The following is a 21,585-nucleotide window of genomic DNA, read 5'->3' on the forward strand; positions in this document are numbered from 1 at the left end:
AAAGTGGCAATGCATTGGATCACACTGCCCAGGGAGGTGGTGGAGTTACCATTCCTGGAAGTGGGGCTGACCCAGATGTCTGTTTGTCGGGCTCTGCTCTGGCCATGCATTACCAGGAACATCTATTAAAATGCACCTGCTATGAAACTCTGACACAACGGATCTCAGGTTTGCGTGTTGTATGATTCTATAATTCTATGTGGATGAAAAGGACTTCAGTGATATCAAGGGAGACTGTGAGATCTCAACATTTTGCCACGGAAGGAAACTGGGACGCTGACTTACTGTGCATTTTCACAGTTGGTATCGGAATGTATTTTTCATGTAAGAGTCAACAGGGAGTGAACACATTAAGCTGGAAACAGCATTTTTCAGCGGCGTTTTGTTTTAAGTATTTTGAGGGAAGGAAAGTTTTTCAAATTTCTTTTTTCCCTCCCAGCAGAAAAATTCCTTACCAGTCTTTCATGGGCCCCAGGGAGGAGAACTGCATGATCTAATTGGGCATTATCTCAGTCTTCTCCAATTTCTCTCCTGTCACACAGCCTGCTTTTTGACCTATGCCAAGAGAAACAACGTTGGCATGCATCCTTTTTGGCTTTGACAGAGCCTGTTTCTGCTCTGCTCTCTTCTACAAATTCTTTCTAGTTATGCCATCTCATCCGTTCCCTTTGCACATGCACATTTAACACCATCATTACAACAGAGAAGATTAGATATCAGGCTCACCTTTTCCCGTGTAATTCTGCTTGCTTCTTGTTCACTGTACTTCCTTCAATAGGGCCAGTGGAACTCAGCCACTCCAGATCACATTTGTTAACCTGCAGGCAGGTTCATTTTCCATCCTTCCTTTCTGAACCCAGCCATCTGCAAACAACTGCTTTGCTCAAGAACTTGGTCTCTCCCTGCCCACTGGTTGTCTGATATCAGCTGATAATTCCCCAACCGTTGTTTGAAATGATTTGTTAAATCAGGTCTGTGAACTATTCAAACTATCTTCATCAGCTTGGAGTGGATTTAAGGGCCACGCACTCCATTTCTTTCCATGTGGGTCTTCACATTTAAAGTCAGGTACTGGGTGAGAATCTTGGATTTTTAAAAATAATACCATTTTTCTGATAACTCCCACTGAATTTTACTTAAGAATGCCTTGGTCACAAATACCTTGCCCAGTAAACATCCCAGAAAACACACATCTAAGAGAAAAATCCCAAGGAAGTTTCTTTAAGTATTTTTATTGGATAGTACATTTGCGGGAAATGTTTTCTGTATGATGATTAAAATCATTATATGCTGAGTTCAGTAATGCTACTGCAAACACAGCCCTGGTCCTTTGACACCTCACCAAATGCTGAGAGCTCTGGGCTTGATCCAGCAAAATGGTTAGGCACATGAGCAGCTTAAGAAATGAAGTGCATGGTTAAATATCTAGCTAGATCAGGGCCAAAACATTTGGCATCTCACAGGATTGCTCCATAAAAATGCTTTTCATTATAAAAAAAAAGCCCCATTTTTCATCAAAAAATAGATGAGGAATTACCAATTTCCTTTTCAGATGCAGTTTAACGTGGTTGTCCAACTTAATATCATCCCTTAAGCTCTTCTCTCCGTGAGCATTTTTTTAGGGGATGGGTTCTTCCTATACACCGTCACTCAGTTACACTGCGAAGCTCATTTCTTGCTGCGGTCTCGGCCCAGGAAACCCGTGTGGTTCTGACCAGCCCCATCAGGTTCCTGCGATGAAGGGAAGGCAATATGGAGGAAACAAATATGCAGAGACTCATTTGTTGCAAGGAGCATTTTCCAAAACACTGTTTGTAGCGGGAGATCATGAGCTGGCCCAGATTTGGAGGCCAGTCACACATGTTTAAGCCAGACTTGCTCTCTCTCTTCGTCAAACAATTACTTGCACCGAGGTTAGCACAGAAGACCGCGAGATAGAGATCACAGCCATCTGTGCTAGCTACCAGCATGAACACAGAGTTACTGTCCCACAGACCTTCTGTCTAAATGCCACCAGGTACAATGGGAGCCCATGGGGCAGGGAGGCATACCAGTATCTCCCAGAACAGATAAGTCAAGAGGAAGTCAAGTCAAGCTAGATGGTCTTTTACTGAATCCTCCCTCCCCGGGGCCATAGATAGCTCTTCCTCTGGTGACCCTCCACCTCCACAGCCCTTGCCCACCTCCACCCCCCTCAGCACAGGCTGCTCCTTGCCCTCTGCAGATCATTGTCTCTCTGCTAATTGCCATGTCTAGGAGGAACAGGTCAGCAGCTTCAGGTGAGAGCCAAAGAGAGCTGTTAATAAGTAAATGATAATTAAAAAGCAAGAAAGCAAGAAAGAAAGAAAGAAAGAAAGAGAGAAAGAGAGAAAGAGAGAAAGAGAGGAAGAGAGAAAGAGAGAAAGAAAGAAAAGTTACAGAATGAGCTTGTTTCTTGCCAGGATTTGCCTTGAATTTTGGCACCCACAAGTATCCTGTTGCAAAAGGGCTCAAGTTCTTTTTCTCTCCTTGTCCCAGAACTCTGACAGTGAAATGGATTAAACCTGGAGTTCTGACTCCAAAAAGTTTGCATGCGTGCATGTGTGATTATTCTGGTTCTCGCCAGCATGGAATCTGAACTTATAAGCACTCTGTGGGACTATACCTATTTCACTAAATAAAACAAAGCCAGGAAACAGTGCACCCCCAGATCATCCATACTGTTTAATTAACTCCAGGCTCCTTGCCTTGGAAATAGATCAGTCTCTGATGCTGCACCTGACCATGATCTGGGGAACAGCATGTCCCACTGGGTGATATGGACAGACCCCCAGTGCCACACCAGCATGCCACACACCCCTGGACACTGCTGTATGCTGCCTGCAACACCATGTCCTCTTGTGTCACAAAACACCACTCTGGGGGGCTGCTGCACACTTTTCTTGCTATTTCAGTCTTGTCTAGGTGTGGTGTGGGTACAGACAGACAATGCTGCTTGTTCTGTGAGCCACAGAACAGCTCCTGTCTGCTGCATTTGGAGAGTCCTAAGCAGACTCATTTCAGCTCCAGCAACAAGCATCAGCCAGGCAGCACAAATGCCCCCCAGGATGCCACCCTGGGCTGTCACCCTGCATAAGGAGATGCTGAGGCTCCTGCCTGAGTCCCTCCTGGTCCTGCCCCATCCCAGGAGGAGGTGGTGCTGCAGGATGATGGCCAGACTCCTCCACTCCTGCCTTTGTGAGCCTAACCCTGTGGGGTCTTGTATTCCTTTGAAACCCGAGTTGCGTTGATGGATATATTTGCTGGGTGCCTCCCGTCTCTCCTGAGCTCAGCCTGCCCTGTCTGGAGGTTCTGTGAGGGAGAGGGGTCTGTAGTTTAAGAGCGTTATTGTTACCAGAGGAAGGAATTTTCAGTCCTATAAATCAGAGGCAGGCAGCAGTAGGGCCAGCATACTTGGACTGTGTGAACAAACTTCATTTCCTGGGAGACTGGCCTTCAATCACCCTCTGTCATACTCCACTGATCAGAGGTGGACATGAGAGGAGTTCATTAAGGTGGAAGAAAAATAATATAATAGGTCCTCCCCATGCATGCACTATTCCCGACCCCTGGGGGTGGCAAGGCACCCCGTGGCTGCGCTGAGATCCAAAACACACACGCACACAAGGAGGCGCTCACCCTGAGTGCGCTGGTATTCCTCTCCATAAGCAAATTGTCTTCTAAAAATGGACACCTTGAACATAGCTGGGAGGTTTTTTCTGGCTACTTTTCAGATGAACTCAGTTCCACCGTCTGCTGACTCGCTTTGTAATTCTTGGCTGCACTCTACCGGAGAAGGATTGGGCCCAACACTCAGTGCAAAAGGAATCAACAATTTGCTGAGCAAACCAGAAAGCTCAAAGCTCTCCTTGTTGGTTTTGTTTCCTGACTTTCTAAACGGATGATTGATGTGTTTTGTTTTGTTTTGTTTTGTTTTCATTTTAACTGGTTTGTTGTTTCTCTTTGCCTTCCTTCAGCCCTGCTGATTTCAAAACTGATCATAATTATTGAATCACACAGTCAGTAGAGATTGGAAAAGACCTCTCAGATCATCTAGTCCTGCCATTCACCTTCCACCAATACTGCCCACTTAACCCCGTCCCTACATAACACATCTACACATTTCTTGACTTAGGAGAAGGGAAGAGGATGACAGTAAGTGAAAAATAAATAAATAAATACAGTGAATGAAAACAGAAACTTCTTTTTTTCTTAGTAGTTCCTATGTTGATAAGCTACTAAGAGAGTTTGGACCACAGGACTTACACAACTGATACCAAACCAACTCTTGCTATTTTTGAAGTGCTGCCTGAATCCAGCTTGAGACAGGCGGACAGCTGGTGTTGTCTCTACTCCACCTCCTTGGTAAATGGAGGCACTGGTGGTTCAGTGAGCTCCTCGCATGCCGTTTGAATCGATGCCTCCTGGCTGTGCTGCTGGACTCCTCTCCCGGAGAAACTTGTGGTTGCAGCCAGGCAGGGGAGGGAGCCGGCAAAGGTTTCAGCCAGTGCCACCTTTAGATCCAGTGTCTTGATTCTCCACCTGACATCATCCAGGGAACAAGAGGGGGATTTTGTACCAAGGAAATTCCTTTCCTCGTGATCTCATTGGAGAAACGTGGTTTCCAAGTCGTATTTAATCATCCCAGAAAATGCTGGAGGGTATTCTCAAAAGGTTTCTGAGAACTGTCGCTGCACAGAAAACATTTAACTATCTGGTATCAAACTCTTCTCCAGAGAGCTCCAGTGGACATTTCAGTGGCACTTGATGAATAGCTGGTGAAGGATCTCACGGGGCCTCCTACATGAAAGAGGTTGTTGGAAAACAGGACTATGGGATGACTTTTCCACCCTGGCTGTTCATCACCAGGCAGGCTCTTTGCAAATCTTTTATTTAGCGCATGAAATCTCTCTGACCAAACATTTTATGCTAATGTCTAAAATGACAGCTGTGCTGTTGTTAATGGATGTACATCTCCGTTGTCTTCGATGCTGTTTAGCATGTCTGCATTAAAGAAAAGTTCACTGGGTTTGTTGATAAGTGCCAGAGAATGAGGATGAATGACCTCCAGGCTTTGATGGGCTGAAAAGCAAAGGGAATAGAAAACTGAGCTAAAAAGCCGTGGCCATTGCTGCAGCAAAGGGGTGAGGAGCACACAGTACTGGTGCTGCGCTGGGGCACACCAGCCTGGGTGAAGGGTCTGTGGCTGGAGATATCCAAGGATGCTATCAGAAGAAAGAAACTAAACAAATGAAATGTACCCTATAGCCAAATGCAGCGATATGACCCAACCCACTCCCACTACATCAGAGCTCTGTTTGGGTCATTAGTGCTTGTTTTAATTTATTTAGCCAATTTTATCGCTGGAAACACACAGTGATTTACAACCTTTCCTGAGTGCACAGATTAATAAGCCTTCTCCTCACTTCCCCTAGAGACAATTAGCACGTAGCCATGATGGGAAATGACTATGAGCAACACGCAGGCAATATGCTGAGAGAGCGAGCCATCAGGCTGAATCCTGCCTACAGACAAGGTCACCTGAAAGCCACCACCCCTACTCAAATCCTCACCTGGAGCAAAGAGCTCCCCACCCATGGGGCTGGGCAGAATGTGTGACAAAATGCAGCGAACGGCTCGGATACATCTGGCTGTGGGGAACAGAGCGTGAATGCAGACAGGGGGCTGGGGTCCACTGTCCAGAAAGAAAGAAATGGAGACCTCAGCCTCCTGCCATTTTGTGTGTGCCCTCGAAGCCCCTTCTGCCTGCTTGGGCTGCTCCTGCTCTTTGAGACAAGAACGGTTCCTTACTGTGCCCTGACAACATGCAGGCTGTGTGGGCGGACAAGCCAAACACACGGTGCAGGAGTAAATCCTAAACAATAAAGCATGCGTGGAGACAAGGAGGGATGAAGGGACCTCTCTGAAGGCCACCAAATCAAACCCTTGCCTCTCCGTACTTCTTGGAATGACAGCAATCACTGTGACACCTGGTCCTCCCTGCACTGCCAGGCAGCTCCTCCTCTGCAAGCTCTTGTAAAGTCCTGGATTTTAAAACTGGCACCAAATATTCAAATTCACTATTTCATAATCTAGGGGAAGAGAGGTAACAAGGCTATGCTGGCAGCTTTATCACATTTCCACCTGTTTGGTTTTTTTTTTTTTTTTTAGTTTACTGAAGTTTATTTTCCTCTGGTTTGACAAGTCAAAAATACTTTTGTTCTTCAGAACAGGACAAGATCCAGATCTTGAGGGATAAAATCTTGGAAAATGTTATCCAAAATTTTAGAAAAGCTTTCCATTCTTCTTACTGCCCTCACTTTGCAAAGCAGACACTTCGCAAAGGAGGTGAAAAGAAAAGCTCCACTTTTACAAGCAGGGAAACCGAGTCATGTACAGCTGTATGCCCTCTGCCTTCCCTGCAGCTGCAGCTCACAGCTCACACTGCAATGGCTTTGCACTTAGAATCATAGAATCACAGACTCATTTATGTTGGAAAAGATCTCTAGGAACATCTAGTCCGACCATCCACCTACCACCAATACTGCCCACTGACTATGTCCCTCAGTGCCACATCTCCACGTTTCTTGGACACCTCCGGGGACGGTGACTCCACCCCCTCCCTGGGCATCCCATTCCAGTCCATTACCACTCTTTCTGAGAATATTTTTTTCTTAATATCCAACCTGAACCTCCCCCTAGGGCAACTTGAGGCCAAATAAATAACTCTGCTATGGTTCTCCCGTACCATTCAGGCCCAGGGGCTGTGTTGTCCTGGCAGGATGTCCATGGCCATCCATGGAGCTTATTGGCACAGGAAGGCCCATACGGATCCCTGCAAGGGCTGTTTCAAGGGCTCCCTTCCAGACATCGCTGAGGAAACTGATTTCTCTTCACACAGGGACCCTGTGCTTTCTTGGCAGCATCTCATCTTTCTCATTGCTCAGACAGCCCGTGGTTCTTCAACTCCTGCTCTCCATGGATTTCCCCCCTGCTTCCTGCGCAGCCGATGGCAGCAGCAGGACATCAGCATGTTCCTCAAGCAGTAGGTCGGGGAGGCCGAGGGAGCAGCTCGTGTGGTACAAGTATGCTGGGTTGTCTCTCCCTCCCCTCTGAACCCATCCCCGCTGATAGACATTAGCGGGTGGGAGGCTGACTCACGCCGGAGAGCCTTTGACATAAAGGGAGTTTTCACCCCACCTCTCCATCAATCAAAACTTAAACTTATTTGTGCTTATACGCTACTTCTTAAGTAGAGAAAATAAAAACTGGGTTTAGGAGAGTGCAAATATTTAACAATAAAAAAACCACATTAATTTACCCTTTTTCATTTCTACAGAAGGAGCCTTAATGGAGTCACATGACTCTTATTCTAAGTGATAAACCACAGGTCATAAAGCACCACTTTATCACTCTGCACAAGCAGTATAAATAACAGCTATTACCCAACCTCACTCCATCTGATAAGCTCAGAGATTTTCTAATATACATTTCTGATTTTTTAAATAATATTCATGATCATTTCCTCTTGAGCGTTATGAGTCTCTGGCTATGTGGCCCTTGAAACCAGGGCCTGCAAGCCCTTGTACCATCTCCCTGATTTATGGCCACGTTGGTTGGGACTGACGCCCTAATGAAATCTGTGACACTGCATTAATGGGGCTGTTTGTTACCACCGGAGTTCAGCGGCTGGCCGTGGGCTTGGCGCCGTGCTCAGGAAGGCATCGCAGGCTCTGTGAAACCCACCCGGTGGGCAGCAAACCTGCCCCACCTGCACGCCGTGGGCACCGCTGCACGCTGCTAAACCCCTGCGAGGGTGCAGGCGGCGGGTCACGGCTCTGCACCGCGCGCTGCAGCTGCGCAAATGCTGGGAGCAGGCGGCAGGCTCAGGGTCTTCCCCGGCACCGCAGCTCCGCGCACAGCCACACGTCTCTCAAGCGTGTAATTAATACCCAGCCCCCTGTGTGCAGTCATTCAGTTGCACAAGACACGGCAAATGTGCACCATCAGATTATCCACTAACAAGCACGTGCGTACGCAGTGTAACCGACACACATCCCTTTCACAGGCTGCAGCTCTGCAGCCTAACGGGACGTGCGGGCGAGCAGCAGCCGCTCCGTGCCTCCCCGCCATCCTGCCTGGGCTGCTTGCTCTGCTTTTAGCCCACAGGGCAGCAAGTTATGTGTGCCTGCGTGCCCGTGTTCTCCCGTGGCATTTGGCAGCGGGAGCTGCTCCTGTCGGCTGACGTTGGCCTCGAATAGCACTCAGCTCCCACCCAAAACAGTGTCTGCTTGGAGGGCAGCTCATGTCCTCAGCTGAGAAAAACCGAGCCAGCACACACGCGGCAGAGCTCTCACGCACCTATCGCACAATAAAACATATTTGCAAGACAGTTATTTTAATAGCAATATGCCCTATATGGAGACACATTATGATGAGCTCAATCTCGGCGCTGCTGTGGCAAGCAGAGAGCACAGCCATAAGCAGAGCGGGTCAGTACCTCTCCCCGGGCTGCGTGATGACCCAGAGTGTTTTACTGGAGGTACACGCTTCGGTGTGAGGGCCTGTCCTCAGCGGGCTGCAGCCAGAGCTCCCCTCTTCTGCACTCAGTCCCCCTCAGCACGCACTTTCTCTTGAGTTTCTGTTTGTCTTTGTGCCATTTTTCCTATTTTAAAACAGTGCATGAAATCAAGTACAAAAATTAATGGGCGTGCAATGAAGACTCCTATGCAAAGTTAAATTAAAAAAACAAAAACATTGAAAATTGAGTATTTAGCCTCACTTCTGCCACGGGGTGAAGCGCCCAACACCACCAGTGTCATAGTCGTATATTCCCTCTCAAATAATGCAACAGAGAATGCAGTTTCTTCCACATGTGGGGAAGAATCTTCATCCCCGCGTGCTTCAGCTTACAACGTTTAAAGCAGGCCCCAAATGCACGTTCAAAATGTATCCTCACTGAACCAAAGCCTTCTTCAAAAACGTCTTTGTGTAAAAGGCGGCAGTGTTACGGAGTGCACTGTTGTGCACATAAAACTCCGTGCCTTTTCTCAGCACTGCTTTCCTGGCGTGTTCAATAGTCATACAGTGGCTTACGAAGAAATCAGTCGTATGGCCAATTCGCATCTGCTGGAATTATTAAATAATTAAAAATAATAAAGCATTCAGCCTAAAAAATGACAATTTAAAATCAGTAATATTGATGTGGCCGAGTTTCATCCATCCTGAAAGGGAAACAGCTTTGACAAGACCATATTTTTAAATAAAATGAGTGTGGTATTATTCTATCAGGTCTCTTTAATTCCAGCATCATAAAAATGTGGTATATCTTTATTGATAGACTTTAGCTGGTGAATTCTCTTCTCCGCAGCATATATATGTTAATGATTTTCTCAGCACTGACATACAATACGTTTAACCAGATGATTTTTCCCTTCATTCGGAGTTACCTCTCCGAGCAGTAATTTAGTGGGCAGTTCTCAAATGACATCCCTGAGAAATACACACACTGCATTTTGTTAAGAGCGTGTTTTAATGATATCTTGCTTGACCATGTTTCTTTTTTGTAGAATTGTAAATAATTCCTACTCTTCTCCTCATCCGCAGCTGAAGGGATACTAAGACTGCAGGATGCCACCAAGCCCAGAGCGTTTGTGATCACAGGTGACTTTGCAACAGGTTTTTAGTGACAAAAGAAAGCAGAAAATCCTTTCCTTTGCGACAAACCACAAAAGAGACCTGAAATTCTGAATGTATATATACACAGATATGTATTCTTAAGATGTCATAGGAGAGAGCAGGAGGTACCTGGAGCCAGAGCATCCCCCACTGCCAGGAGCCGCAGGGGCACAGAAGTGCAGTGCGTGAACAGTCACAGCTGATCTCAGCGCATTGCAAATGTCACTCTAGTCAGGCAGTGGATGTGCTCTCTTTAATGATATTACTGAACAGATTACATAAATGAGTGAGAATTTATGTACAGAATTTGCATGTGTTTGCAACTGATCTGAAACTTATAAATACATTTCTGTATTTATACGCACAAGTAAATTAATATTGATTTCCAACCACCAAAATGGCATTCAAGTGCATGTTTCCAGGTGCAAAGTATTTAGCCAGAGAGCAAAGCAAGTGAATTTGCAATGAGAACAGTAAAACTGTGGATGCAGCTCTGGAAAGAATGATTTGTATTGTTTGGCAGCAGCGCTGGGAGGCTGCAGACATTGCTGGTCTCTCCTGTGCAGGGCACTGCACAGTCACGCTGCAGAGGGCCTTGTCCCAGCAGCCACCAATGAAACAAGTGCCTCGGCACAGTGGCACTGGTCTGGTTCCCCAGTGGGTGCTCGTTCCCTGCCCCAAAGAGCTTTATTGTGCTGGGTGCACAGCTCAACTAAATGGGTAGGCCATTAAAGATTTACAAGCCATTGACACTAGCTGGCTCAGGGACGTTGCAGCTACTGCAAGTGCAGTGCCCACTCCTGCGCTGCTTCGTTTTCAGCCCCTGCACCTCATTACTTCCCTGAATGGCTGTCATCTGCACACACTGAGCACCCTGCTCCTTCATATCCTACCCCCAGCCCCACCATAGCCACAAAGGACCATCTCCCTGGCTTCCCACCTTCCTGGCCTGCATCCATTCATCCCCTTACCTGACCCAGCGCTGGTGCAGAGCTGAGGCTGCAGGCACCCCCCCACGCTGCCATCTCACTGCGCCCCCGGCCCAGGTGTGCACATTTGAGGCCTGGCGAGGGTGGGGAACAGAGGAGCTGATGGGGCTGTGTGGCTGGAGACCAAACCTCTCTCCTCCGCACTGGGGAAGGCAGCGCTTTACCAAGGCTTTGATTTTTAACCAAGGTTTTACTATCACCTCTCTATGGATTTACTTCCCTCTCCCCTCCACCCCCAACTCCTCCCGCTGTTTGGTGCATTTTTCATGGGTATGCTTTGTTGTTTTTGGGTTGTTTTGTTGCTATTGTTGCTTGCAGCCACTGGAGAGTTCCCCTTCCTCTGGTTAATGGCCCATTACCCAGCTCTCGCCATGCAGGGGTAGGGCCTGGGAATTGCTGAGTTCTGGAAAATCCTCCCGAGCAGGGAGAGCTTTGCCAACAACAAAATCCTCTCTTTTCAGAGAGGACTCTGCAAAACGGGGTGGTGAGGGGGAACAGTCCCCTGCAGGAGGGATGGGAGCAGAGCCCACTGGACCGTGGGGTGATCGTGGCTGTGCCATTGCTGCCTCCTGAAAACAGGTGCTGGCTGTGGGGGAGAGGGGGGAGAGGAGAGAGCTGGATTGTTAAAGGATTCAATGAGCTGTGCCCAATGTATTCGAAAGGTGCTTAAGACAGGCAAAGCTCCTCACCAAACACGGGCGGCCAGGAAGCAGCACAGTGCACATCTAAGCGGAGGGCATGCACCAAGCCCACCGGTGTGGGGACTGCCCCACTGCCTCACTCACATCGCCCCACGGAAACACGCTGTGCCACACACCAGCCATGGAGATACTGCTCCCACCCTCAATCAGAATGGTTTGATGGGCCTGCCCTTGTGTCATGTAAGGCTGAAAGTATCTAAAGGGGGCTGTAAGAAAGAAGAGGACAGATTCTTCAGCAGAGTCTGTTGTGATGGGACAAGGGGAAATGGTTTCAGTCTAAAAGAGGGGAGATTTAGACTGGGCATAAGGAAGAAGATGGTGAGGCAATGGCTCAGGTTGCCCGGAGAGGTGGTCGGTGCCACATCCCTGGAGACATCCAAGGTCGGGCTGGATGAGGCTCTGAACACCTGATGGAGCTGTAGGTGGCTCTGTTCATTGCAAGGGAGTCGGACCAGATTGTCTTTAAAAGTCCCTTCCAACTCAAACAACTCTATGATTCACAGTGTGATGCCTGCCCTGGTCCTGCTTGTAGCTTGTATCAGATCAGCTTTATACCCAGGGTGGTCTGGGACTCACATGCAGGGTGGGAAGGAGCCTTCCCTGTCTGTCTTTTGGCTCAGAGAAAGACCTAAAAAAAGGTTCAGTGGAGATTCTGGTGAAAAGGATGTCTGCAGGCCCACCCGGACCGCGCTCCAGTCACTCCCAAGCAGTGAATTCACCTAGCTGAAACTCTGGAGAAAGTGAAAAAAATAAATATAGAGAGTCAGAAACTACCCTACCGACCGCTCGCGCTGTTTGACATTAAAAAGTGCTGACAGCAGAGAGGGAGGAGAGGGATGGAAGAAGGGCCACTTTCATCTCATACAGTCTCCTGCCAGCCCCAGCCACCACGTCTCCCTCTCACCCCCCTCCTGGCCCCTTGCTTTCCAAGGCATTTTATTAAATAGGGTCACAGCCTGCATTAGAGTCCCTCCCACAGCCCCGGCCAAAGGAAAACACTCTCCTGTCCCACTGACCCCCACCCGCCCAGATCTCCGGCTCCATGGCCGCTTTCCCCTGTCAAGAAGTGCGATCCCCATCCCACGGCAACCTTGAAGTTGCACAGCAAAACGTCAGGGCAGAGGGCTTCGGGGAGGGGGAAGGTCTCCCTCGTTTCTCTTTCTCTTACATTAATTATCTCATTCAGTTGAAAGAAAAGTCCAAAAATTGAGCGTTCTCCTGGCAATTTATGATGCTGGAGTGGTAATTTATGGCTCAATACCACTTTACTTTACTCATTCTTTACACGCACATGCAGGTACACACACGTATACTTACACTTAAGGAGACACTAACCTGAATTTATCACGCTAAAGTACCGGCCTGCTACAAGTAAAAGGATGAACATAATTCACGAGGTAGGACAGGGAGGTGTGCACGTGTGGGGGGAAACGTTTAGAAGAGTTAATGTTTGAAAGTTGGTCTTTGAAGGCAGAGGCTCCTCTGGATAGAAAAAGAAAACCTAACTAATTAAAACTGATGTATCAGTTTCAGAAGAAGAATGTGCTGGTAACGAAACTGCACGGGCAAAAACAACAGATTGAAGGGTTAGCCATGGCAGCTGATACACGGTCTGGGGAGAAGGTCCTGATTTCAGCATCAAATTGTGGGGCTTGTGATTTAACTCCCTGAGGCAGCAGCCAAAGATTCCTCTCAAAGCATCTGGGCCCTTTTGGGACACACGACTGGAGGCAGAAGCAGATGTGGGTCATCGGTAAGACTTGAGTCATGGCCATGGCATGCCAACAATGTGACCCAGTGCAGCTCTGGTTAGAGGAGGAGGAAGGGAATGCCATGCCACGGATGTGCTGCTGGTTGTTTCAGGGGTAACCAGGCACCTTGGATGGCCAAAGGAGAGGGCATTCCTGCCCCAAATGCTGGCCAACAGGACAGGCCGCAACAGGGAAAGAGCAGAAGCCACTTGTCTGGACAATTTAGTGGCCCCGCATAGCATGACTGATGCACTGCCATTGAGGCTTTTTTGGGCATCACAAGTCAAGTGGAAAAGGGTTTCAAGTGCACCTGGCTTGACAGTGCCTGAATACCTGAATTGGTGGGTGCTTATCAACAAATCTTAGCTTTCTCAGATCCTTGCTCTTGCTGAGGCCTTCCATGTTGGCACGCTGATATTTTTCCAGGCTGTACCACCTCCAGGGAAAATGGGAAAAGGAAATCCAGCAGGAACATACTGTCTTCATGGCTGCCTTTTCCAGTGTATGGGTACCTGGGGGTACCTATGTGAGCTCTCCTAGGGCCTCTCCAAGCCAACCCTCTTCTCCAAACCTCTGTGATCCTCTGAAGTCCAGGAGAGAGGTCCTTCCATACACCACATCCAAGAAGATTAAGGCAATAAATTCTGAGCAAATAAGTAATCTGAGACAAGAAACAAGTGTGAAGCATCACAACTGCTATTTGCTTTTCTTTTGTGCTCCCGAACTTCCCCAGCTTCATAAAGCATCTGTGTCTTTCAGCCACAGGACTCTTTCCGGTGACTTGGACCTGACTTGGACCTGGGTCGCATAGCAAGCAAATGCCATTAAATCGATGTCAGCTGAGTGCCAGGTGAGCGCCCTGCAGCCAGGCAATTCTTCTGCTCTGCTCTGGGGGACCTGCAGTCGATTTGATGGGGCACTGACTTTAACCTCATCCCATTGTCTTTGTACAGGACCAAGTGAACAGGTTCCTCTGTATCTCTTATTCCTTTTGCCCTTACAAACCCAAAGTACTGAAAACCACTAGGATGGGAGGTTAAGTATGAGGATGGAGGAAATCGGCAATAAATGACCTTTTGTTTAAAAAATATAAATAAACAGCAGTAAGAATCATTGTTAGAATGATTTGAGAAACGCTCATTACCCAGAATGTGCCTTTCTGAAAACTGCTCAAGAAGGGAATGCCCCTTTAAAGTGATGTAGCTCTGAACCGGGCAAAAGTACACAAGGCTGTGTGTCCACCTACCCAGGAAAACAACAAAACCCCCAGCAGGTGATCTGTATGTAAACACAGCACACCCGCTCAGCCTGGTAGAGAAGGTGTTATTTTTCTTACTGCTTTCTCTGTAGATATTGGCTTGTTCACAAATCTTACAGCAACCCGCAGCTGTGGCATTAAACAGGTGAGGAGAATAAGGTTTTTTCTTATTGATCTGGGGATGGTTTCATTTGTAAGCGAAAGGGCAGCTGTCAATAGACGACGTGATCTAGAGAAATCCTAAGCACGTGAGCGCTCCGGAGCAAGCCCGGGACTCGGGGCTGTTGAATCAGGGCCAGCAGCCCAAACCAGGCTTTATTTCACATCACGTCATAACTATTGCATCAGAGGGAAGAATTATTAAATGGGAGGATAGAGAGGGAAGAAAAAGAGCAAACGTCTGTTTCTTGTCCAATAATGTCAGCGCTATATTTATAAAAATGAAACAAGGCTAATCTTCATTCTTCTGTGCTTCTCAGGGAGCCCTGTCTACATTGTCTGTTTTGTTTAGGTTCCACAGTCTTCACCGCAGAGATTATCTGTATTTTGTGCCTTGTAGAGTGCTGGGCACTTTTTATGTAATAGTAATAACCTATAAAATACACAAATAAAAAGGTTGGAGCGAGCAGTGATGGTGCAGAATTGTTTCTGCCTGAAAAGAAGAGCAACATCCAGCGAGATAGCTGCTTATTTTGATAATAAAATACGCGTGTGCATTCACATGCAGATATATATGTATGTATATAAGTGCGTGCAGTCGGCAAAGGGAGTCAAGGAGGGAATAAGTTGATGGCATCAGTGTGTGTGTGGCACCTCAGCATCACATGCGGTCCCCTGGCCCAGGCAGAGCCCTCCGCCCGCCGCTGCAGGGGCAGCGTGCAGGAGATGAGGAGTGACAGCCCATCAGGGCGGCAGGATCAGCCCGCTGCGGAAGGGAAACTGAAGCGGGGTGTCAGCTCCAATTGTCTTTATCCCGTTCAGGGAACAGGGCTGGGTGATGCAAAGCAGCAGCAGGAAGAAAGGAGGCCGGGACATCTGGGGACTAATCCCCCATCCCCCAGGGATGCTGCACCCGTGCAGGATCTTGGCTGATCCCTGCATTGCTCCTAGCCCCGCTCTCCTCCATCCGGCACCCAAGGGTGACGGTTGCCCCCCATTGGGGTGCCTGGAGGGAGCTCTGGAGAAAGAGGGGCGGCAGGAGGGTTGTGCTGCGTGCTGAGACCGGGCAGCACGCGGGGAGCCGGGGAGGGCTGGGAGGGCAAGGCCTATAATCCCCTCGGTAAATCCACGCCTGAACTATAAAAGGATAATCCATGTGCAACCCTGGCCCCACTTACAGGATTTAGCTCTTAGTGTGGAATACTAATATTTGGCTGTTTGTTTACCCCTGTGAACTAATTTGGCAGATTCTTATGATTCTCACAGGGAGAATTTATTTCGATTTTGATATTACTCAAAGCCTTGGGTCCTGGAGTCATAGGATTATATGCAAAGCTCTGAGCAGACTTTTTTAATCCTTTTTCTTAAGAAATAACTATTTGTTGTGGATGCGGCAAAAAGCTTGAAAGCTGGCCTGCTGTTCCACAGCACAATGGCATCAGAAAAGAAGCCACTTGCTAATTCCTTTTTCCCTTTTTCCTTTTTCTCTTTTCTTTTTTTTTTTTTTTTTTTTTTTAAACATGGTGATTTTTAAGCCAGTTTTGCAACTGTGAGCGGTGAATGGGGATCAAGCCCATGATTCCGAGGAGTCAGCACGGCCAAGCCAGGCTCTGTCTGCAGATTCCCACTGCTACGGTGGCTCCCGGTGCCTCCTCCTAACCCAGCAACACTGCTTGGGGACATCGGGATCATGGGCAGACACAGGGTCCTTCGCACTCAAATAACGCACAGCCTTTGGAGGGGGGTGGGGGGGAGTCAGGAAGAAAACCGTCAAGTGTTAGGATCAGGAATTCAGCCCTCAATTAAAAAGTAACTTTCTAACCTCGGACAATGCAGAGAATGGCTTTAAAATGTGACACACGCAGCCCCTTAAAACAGAGAGACAGTAAAAGAATCCCAGCTATGTTATTTTTATAATCTTGGTGGTTTGTGGGCTTGCTCTTTGATTTTCGAACGGTGTAATTTGAATGCATGAGGGAAGACGTGTTTGGGTTTGGGTTTGTTTTTGTTTTTTTAATGCAAAAAGCAGCATTCGTTGCAAAGCGTAAAGGAGCGGGATGAAAATCACGGTTCCCTCTGAACGTCTTTGTGAGCGTTCCTCTCCCAGCGCCCTGAAAGAAATTAAAGGCTGCGAGCATAATCCCAACCACAAACAGGGCAAGCCGGGATGTTTCCTAAATACTCGAGTCCCAATTTAGGGAAAGAACGATTTTTAATTCTGCACCCAAAATTATTTCTTCTGAGATGATTGAAGCGCCCGCCTGATGGGGGAGAGCTGCAGAAGGGCTCCACAAGCCGGGGCCTGGAGGACAAAGCTGGCAGTGAAATAACAAAACTTATCGCAACACGAGAGTTCTCTCCCTTAGTGGAAACGGAGGCAGTTCCTAAAAAGCAAACCTTTGTAAATCAGGCAAACGAGACAGGCAGATGAGAATCACAGCAGACAGCGGAAATGAGGCACAAATAATTTAAATTATTCGCACGTTGTGAAACTTTGCAGGACGAAGGAGAGAGCGCGAAATCCGGCTGCGTAAATCAGGGACGCCGCCAGCGTCTGTGCTAACAGTTGAAGCTGGAATCCTGGGGGGCCGGAGGGAAAGCTTATAGAGGACGCACGTGCAGCGCAGGTACCTGTTGTATTTTCCTCCTCGGCAGATCTGCCTGTACGGCTTCTCTGGGACGTTTCAGCCTGTCGGGCTGCACAGGAGCTCCACGGGCTCGCTCGTTCCCGGCCAGCTGTGTGCCTGTGGCGGAGCGGAGCAGCCGGGCGAGCACACGAGGATGCTGGAGCGCTCTGCAACACTCCCTTTCATTCCCACCCATGCCCTGCAAACGTGCGTGTGGCTAAATGCACGCTCCGGCCCTCATTTTTACCCCTCGCTCAAATGCTGACAGCCAGTTCCCTCTCTGCTACTCGCTGGTAATAATTAATCTGAAGCGATACCGAGATTTGGGAAATGGCACCAGGGATAATTCCCCAAATTTGTTACGAAGACAATGGGAAGGGGAACAATGTATTCATGCAGACAAAGGGGAGGGAGTGTGTGGCTGTCTGATTTTCCAGGGGTTTGGACTTCTTTCTGTTTCCTGCTCTTTTCTTTTCTGCTTGTCTTCCAGTGACGGGAGTGAAGAGCCCTCAACATTAACCAAAACTGGGGAAAAAACATACTACATGCGAGATGGGAAGGGATCTGTTTGCTTAGTTTATTAACAAGGTCCAGGGGCGACTTGCTTCTGCACATGCACTTCTTCCTAGGGAAGAAATATCAGGTACCGAAGAACTCTCTAATCTCCCAGAGAAAGCCGTAACAAGAACTGACGGATAAATGCCGAAGCCAGACAAGTCCCAATTAAAAAATAAAGAAGGGAACTATTTTTATTTGCTTTATTTTGTACAAGGAAGTCGGGGCAATGAAGCATTTGAGCCGGCTGTTACAGGAAGTGCTGGAGTCTCCCTGTCTCAGCCTCTTTGGATAAAGACTTGTGTTCCTTCTGGGAGCACAGCTTGACTCACACAACTTATTGTACGCTGCTCAGGGGCAGCAGGGTGAATGTCTGTGGCCCACATTACGCAGACAGTCCAATAAAATCATCCGAAAATGTTCTGTTTAAACTGTGTAAAGACTTTTAGCCTCTGCCTGTTTTACACTGAGGGCTTAATTAAAAAAAAAAAAATCAAAATAAAAAAATAATAAAAAAATCAGGAATATGAGAATAAAAATCCCCTCTGACTGAACAATTATTAAGAAAAAACAAAAAAAAAAAGGGAATGGGAGGGAATGTGCAGCAGCCACAGTGCATGTGGGGCGGCCACGATGGCGGGTGGCAGGACGGCACGGTCAGGGCTATCCCCAGCACCGTGGCCCTTCAGGGAAGGGGCTGCTCAGGCTCCATGGAGAATCCTGCCTCGCTGGTTTCCAGCTGAGCAGTTTTCCACACTCAATGGCCGTCCCTGCTGCTTTCATGCAGGGATGTGCTCTAGCTCAGAAGAGACCGGTTCTGTTTAGATAGCCCCAATCCTAGCTTTACCTCATCCCTTCCAGCAGAGTCGCTGTAATTAAGATTTGTTAAGGTTTGGAAGAAATCTCATTAATCAGATAAGATCTGAACTTTATTTTCTTTTTAAAGACCCAATTTGATCTCTCTTGCTTGTGATAATTGCTCTCCTCTTCTGACATGGAAATTCATTTTCCAGGCACATAAAACACAATAGATTTCCATTGTCAACAGCAGCCACCCCAGGAGAGTCAAAAATATTCCTCCAAAGGCTAAAAAGAGCGTTGGGATCAAACCCAGAGGCTGCTGGGGAAAGGGAGCACAAGAAGGGGTGCTGCTGAGGGGAAGTGGGCTGGGAGAAAGGGGTTTGCATGGTTCCCAAAGGGACGTAGGTGTCGCAAGGGGAGCGAGGGCAGCAGGACCCCACTGCAGCCCACAGGGTATGGGGCTGAGCTGCCCTCGCCTGCTGAGGGCTCCCTGAGCTGAGGGGAGGGAGCATCCTTCTCCCAAGTGTATCAGGAACCAGTGCTTCAAAGAGTGATCAGAAACGGTCCCGGCCAGCTGACATTTCACATGAGGCAGCACCAGGATAAATGACACACAGTGAAATAGACTCCACCGCATCAAATACTATCAATCAGAGGGACTCCTGGTTTCTAAATGTCGGGTGTGGAATACGTACTCCTTGGGAACATCTGAATCAGAGGAAGTTCCCTCTCCTCCTGTTCAACCGACCAGCAGGTGCCAGGCTGGGGGCCCCGGGATGGAGCTGAGCTGCAGCTGGGTGCAATGCAGACAAACGGGGCGGCTCCAGCCCCAGGGCCTGCTGTCCCCAAGAGGGATGGGGCAGCAGCACATAACATCCCCATGTGACCCCTCAGCTTCAGCTCAGCTGACCATCATATCACACCAGCCCAGCAATTGAGCACTGAGGCTGGAGCTGTGCCCACCATCTCTCTGGTGCTGCTCATGCCACCCTGGCTGGCTTGGGCCCATCTGCACCAAGAGGCCTACGGCTACAAGTAGCCTCAGCCATCCCATAACCATCACCAAGCTGCAATTTTCCAGGTCTTCCACAGGGCCACACACTTCTGCAGTGGCAGAAGGCTTTAACACAGCTCAGCCCAGCCACCTTCTGGAGATGCTGAAGCTTGGAGGAGCAGGCAGGGACACAAACTGCTACCAGGCATCTGTAGCTTCCCGGGGACAGGCTCTCTGGGGTGGCCAGCATGGTGGGCTGTGGGCAAGCAGGGTGGCGAAGCAATGCAAGCCCTCACACCGCCAGCTGCAGGCACAGCAGTGTGTTGAGGTGCTAATAGAGACCTAGGGTGAGCGTCCCAGCCCTGCCTGCCTCTCGCCCTCTCTTTGCAGAGAGAATCTGCAAACATATTAATCTCATCTCACACACAAACCCTTCGTCCTGATCCCAGAATCCATATATTAGGAGATTTGCATAAATTACCAGCTATCAATGGAGCACATGAGGTGCGGGGGCTGAAAGCCAGCACCCTTGCCAAGAAAATGGTACAAGAGGACTGGAAAGGAGGGAGAGGGAGGGGGCTGCGAGCACAGCCCTGGTGAGCAGAGAGCTGCAATGGCAGTGGCTGGCTGCGGTGTCACGGCTCCATGTTGCTCACTGCAACCACTGTACCCTGCTCCATTCCTCCTCCTCTGCACGCCCTGTGCCGTGGCACCTTTCCTCCACAACCCTCCCGAGAAGGAAGGGTGAGCACCCTGTCTGCCTTCCACTGCTCACACCCATCGGTGCTGGGAGCACCCACTGGGCCCAGGCCCACGGTCTGGTTATGGTGGTGGGTACGCAGCTAGCAGGGAAGATGGAAAGAGCTCCTCATCACACGGCCTTGCTTGATCCATGGCTGTGCATTTGCCATCCACATGAGAGCTCACCTTCACCTTTGGCTTCTGTGAGACAGAGGGGCTCCGGAGAACCAGAACTGTGCGCCCCACTGGGGAGTTCAGCAGCTTCTTGCCTCCTGAGGGGCTTTGCCCCTGCTGAAAGAGCAGGAAGTGTTGAGCTCAGCCATGGTCGGCAGCACCTCGCCCCAGGCATGGTTCTGTCTGCCTCAGGTGCACTGAAAAGAGCATTCAACACACTCTGAGCCACGAGGAAAAGAGCTGATGTTTGATGAAGGTTGTGAGAACCGGGAACAGGGGCCTTCCTGGCACATAAATACTGAGGGGATAAAAAAAAAAAAAAAAAAAAAAAAAAAAGGCAAAACAATAACCCCCCTTCCACAGGCTGAGGACCGGGCAAAAGGCAAACCCAGCAACACTCCAGCATGGGCTAGGATGATGAGGATGAAGCTGGTTGTCCAGCTCTATCCCCATCACATTAGGCAGAGCCCCCCCTTGCCACCACCGTAAGTCTCAGAGGTGCCAGCCTGAGGCGAGCCCTCATCCCAAGAGGGGTCAGAGATAGGTGCTGCCCAAGGTGGGCGGCGTAGCTGGCCTCTCCCGCTGCACCTTCTGAGCTTCTCAAGCAGCAGCCCCGGTGAACACTCCTGTCGGGGAAGAGCCCCTGCTCGGGTTCCCCTTTTGTCACCTCGGAGGACAGCCCGCTCCTCTCGCAGTCTGTTGCTGCCCTCTCGGGTCCGACGCCCGCACTGCAGCAGGGTGCGGTAGTGGTGGGAAAGGGGGTCAGGAGCAAGCTCCCTGCACCGGAGCGTGCTTTGGGAGAGACGTCTGTCCTTCCTTCTTTCCTCTAGACAGATGGACATCACAGCTGAGCCTGATGTGCCCGCAGGCTGCTGTTAGGTGCTCGATTCACAGAGTAGGCACAGGCTTAAGCAAAACTGTGTGGATGTAGGACAACGTATATATAACAACACGAAAATGTGGTGTACAGCACGTGCTTGTAACAGCACAGCACCTAGCCCAACAGGCACCGTCCATCCTGCAACACGAGCGTGCAGGGTAGGTCCCATTTCTCATGGACCTTGACAGCTCATGTGACAACCAGGAGAAGCAAATGCAACCTTGGTCGAGCACCAAGGGTTTCAAAGCGGAGGCCGAAA

General features: G+C 49.0%; 2 long non-coding RNA genes across 2 annotated transcripts; one reads left to right on the forward strand and one right to left on the reverse strand.

Moving 5' to 3' along the window:
* Nucleotides 1–278: 278 nt before the first annotated feature.
* LOC107053672 lies at nucleotides 279–17,400 on the reverse strand. Its single transcript, XR_001467164.4, has 3 exons — nucleotides 17,186–17,400; nucleotides 4,285–5,100; nucleotides 279–1,731 (listed from the first exon to the last, which is right to left on the reverse strand). It is a non-coding gene; the product is annotated as an uncharacterized LOC107053672 (long non-coding RNA).
* On the forward strand, nucleotides 14,448–18,167 carry LOC107053671. Its single transcript, XR_001467162.4, has 2 exons — nucleotides 14,448–14,540; nucleotides 17,055–18,167. It is a non-coding gene; the product is annotated as an uncharacterized LOC107053671 (long non-coding RNA).
* The last annotated feature ends 3,418 nt before the right edge of the window (nucleotides 18,168–21,585 follow it).

The sequence above is a fragment of the Gallus gallus genome, chromosome 6, assembly GCF_016699485.2.
Source record: "Gallus gallus isolate bGalGal1 chromosome 6, bGalGal1.mat.broiler.GRCg7b, whole genome shotgun sequence".
Lineage (NCBI taxonomy): Eukaryota > Metazoa > Chordata > Aves > Galliformes > Phasianidae > Gallus > Gallus gallus.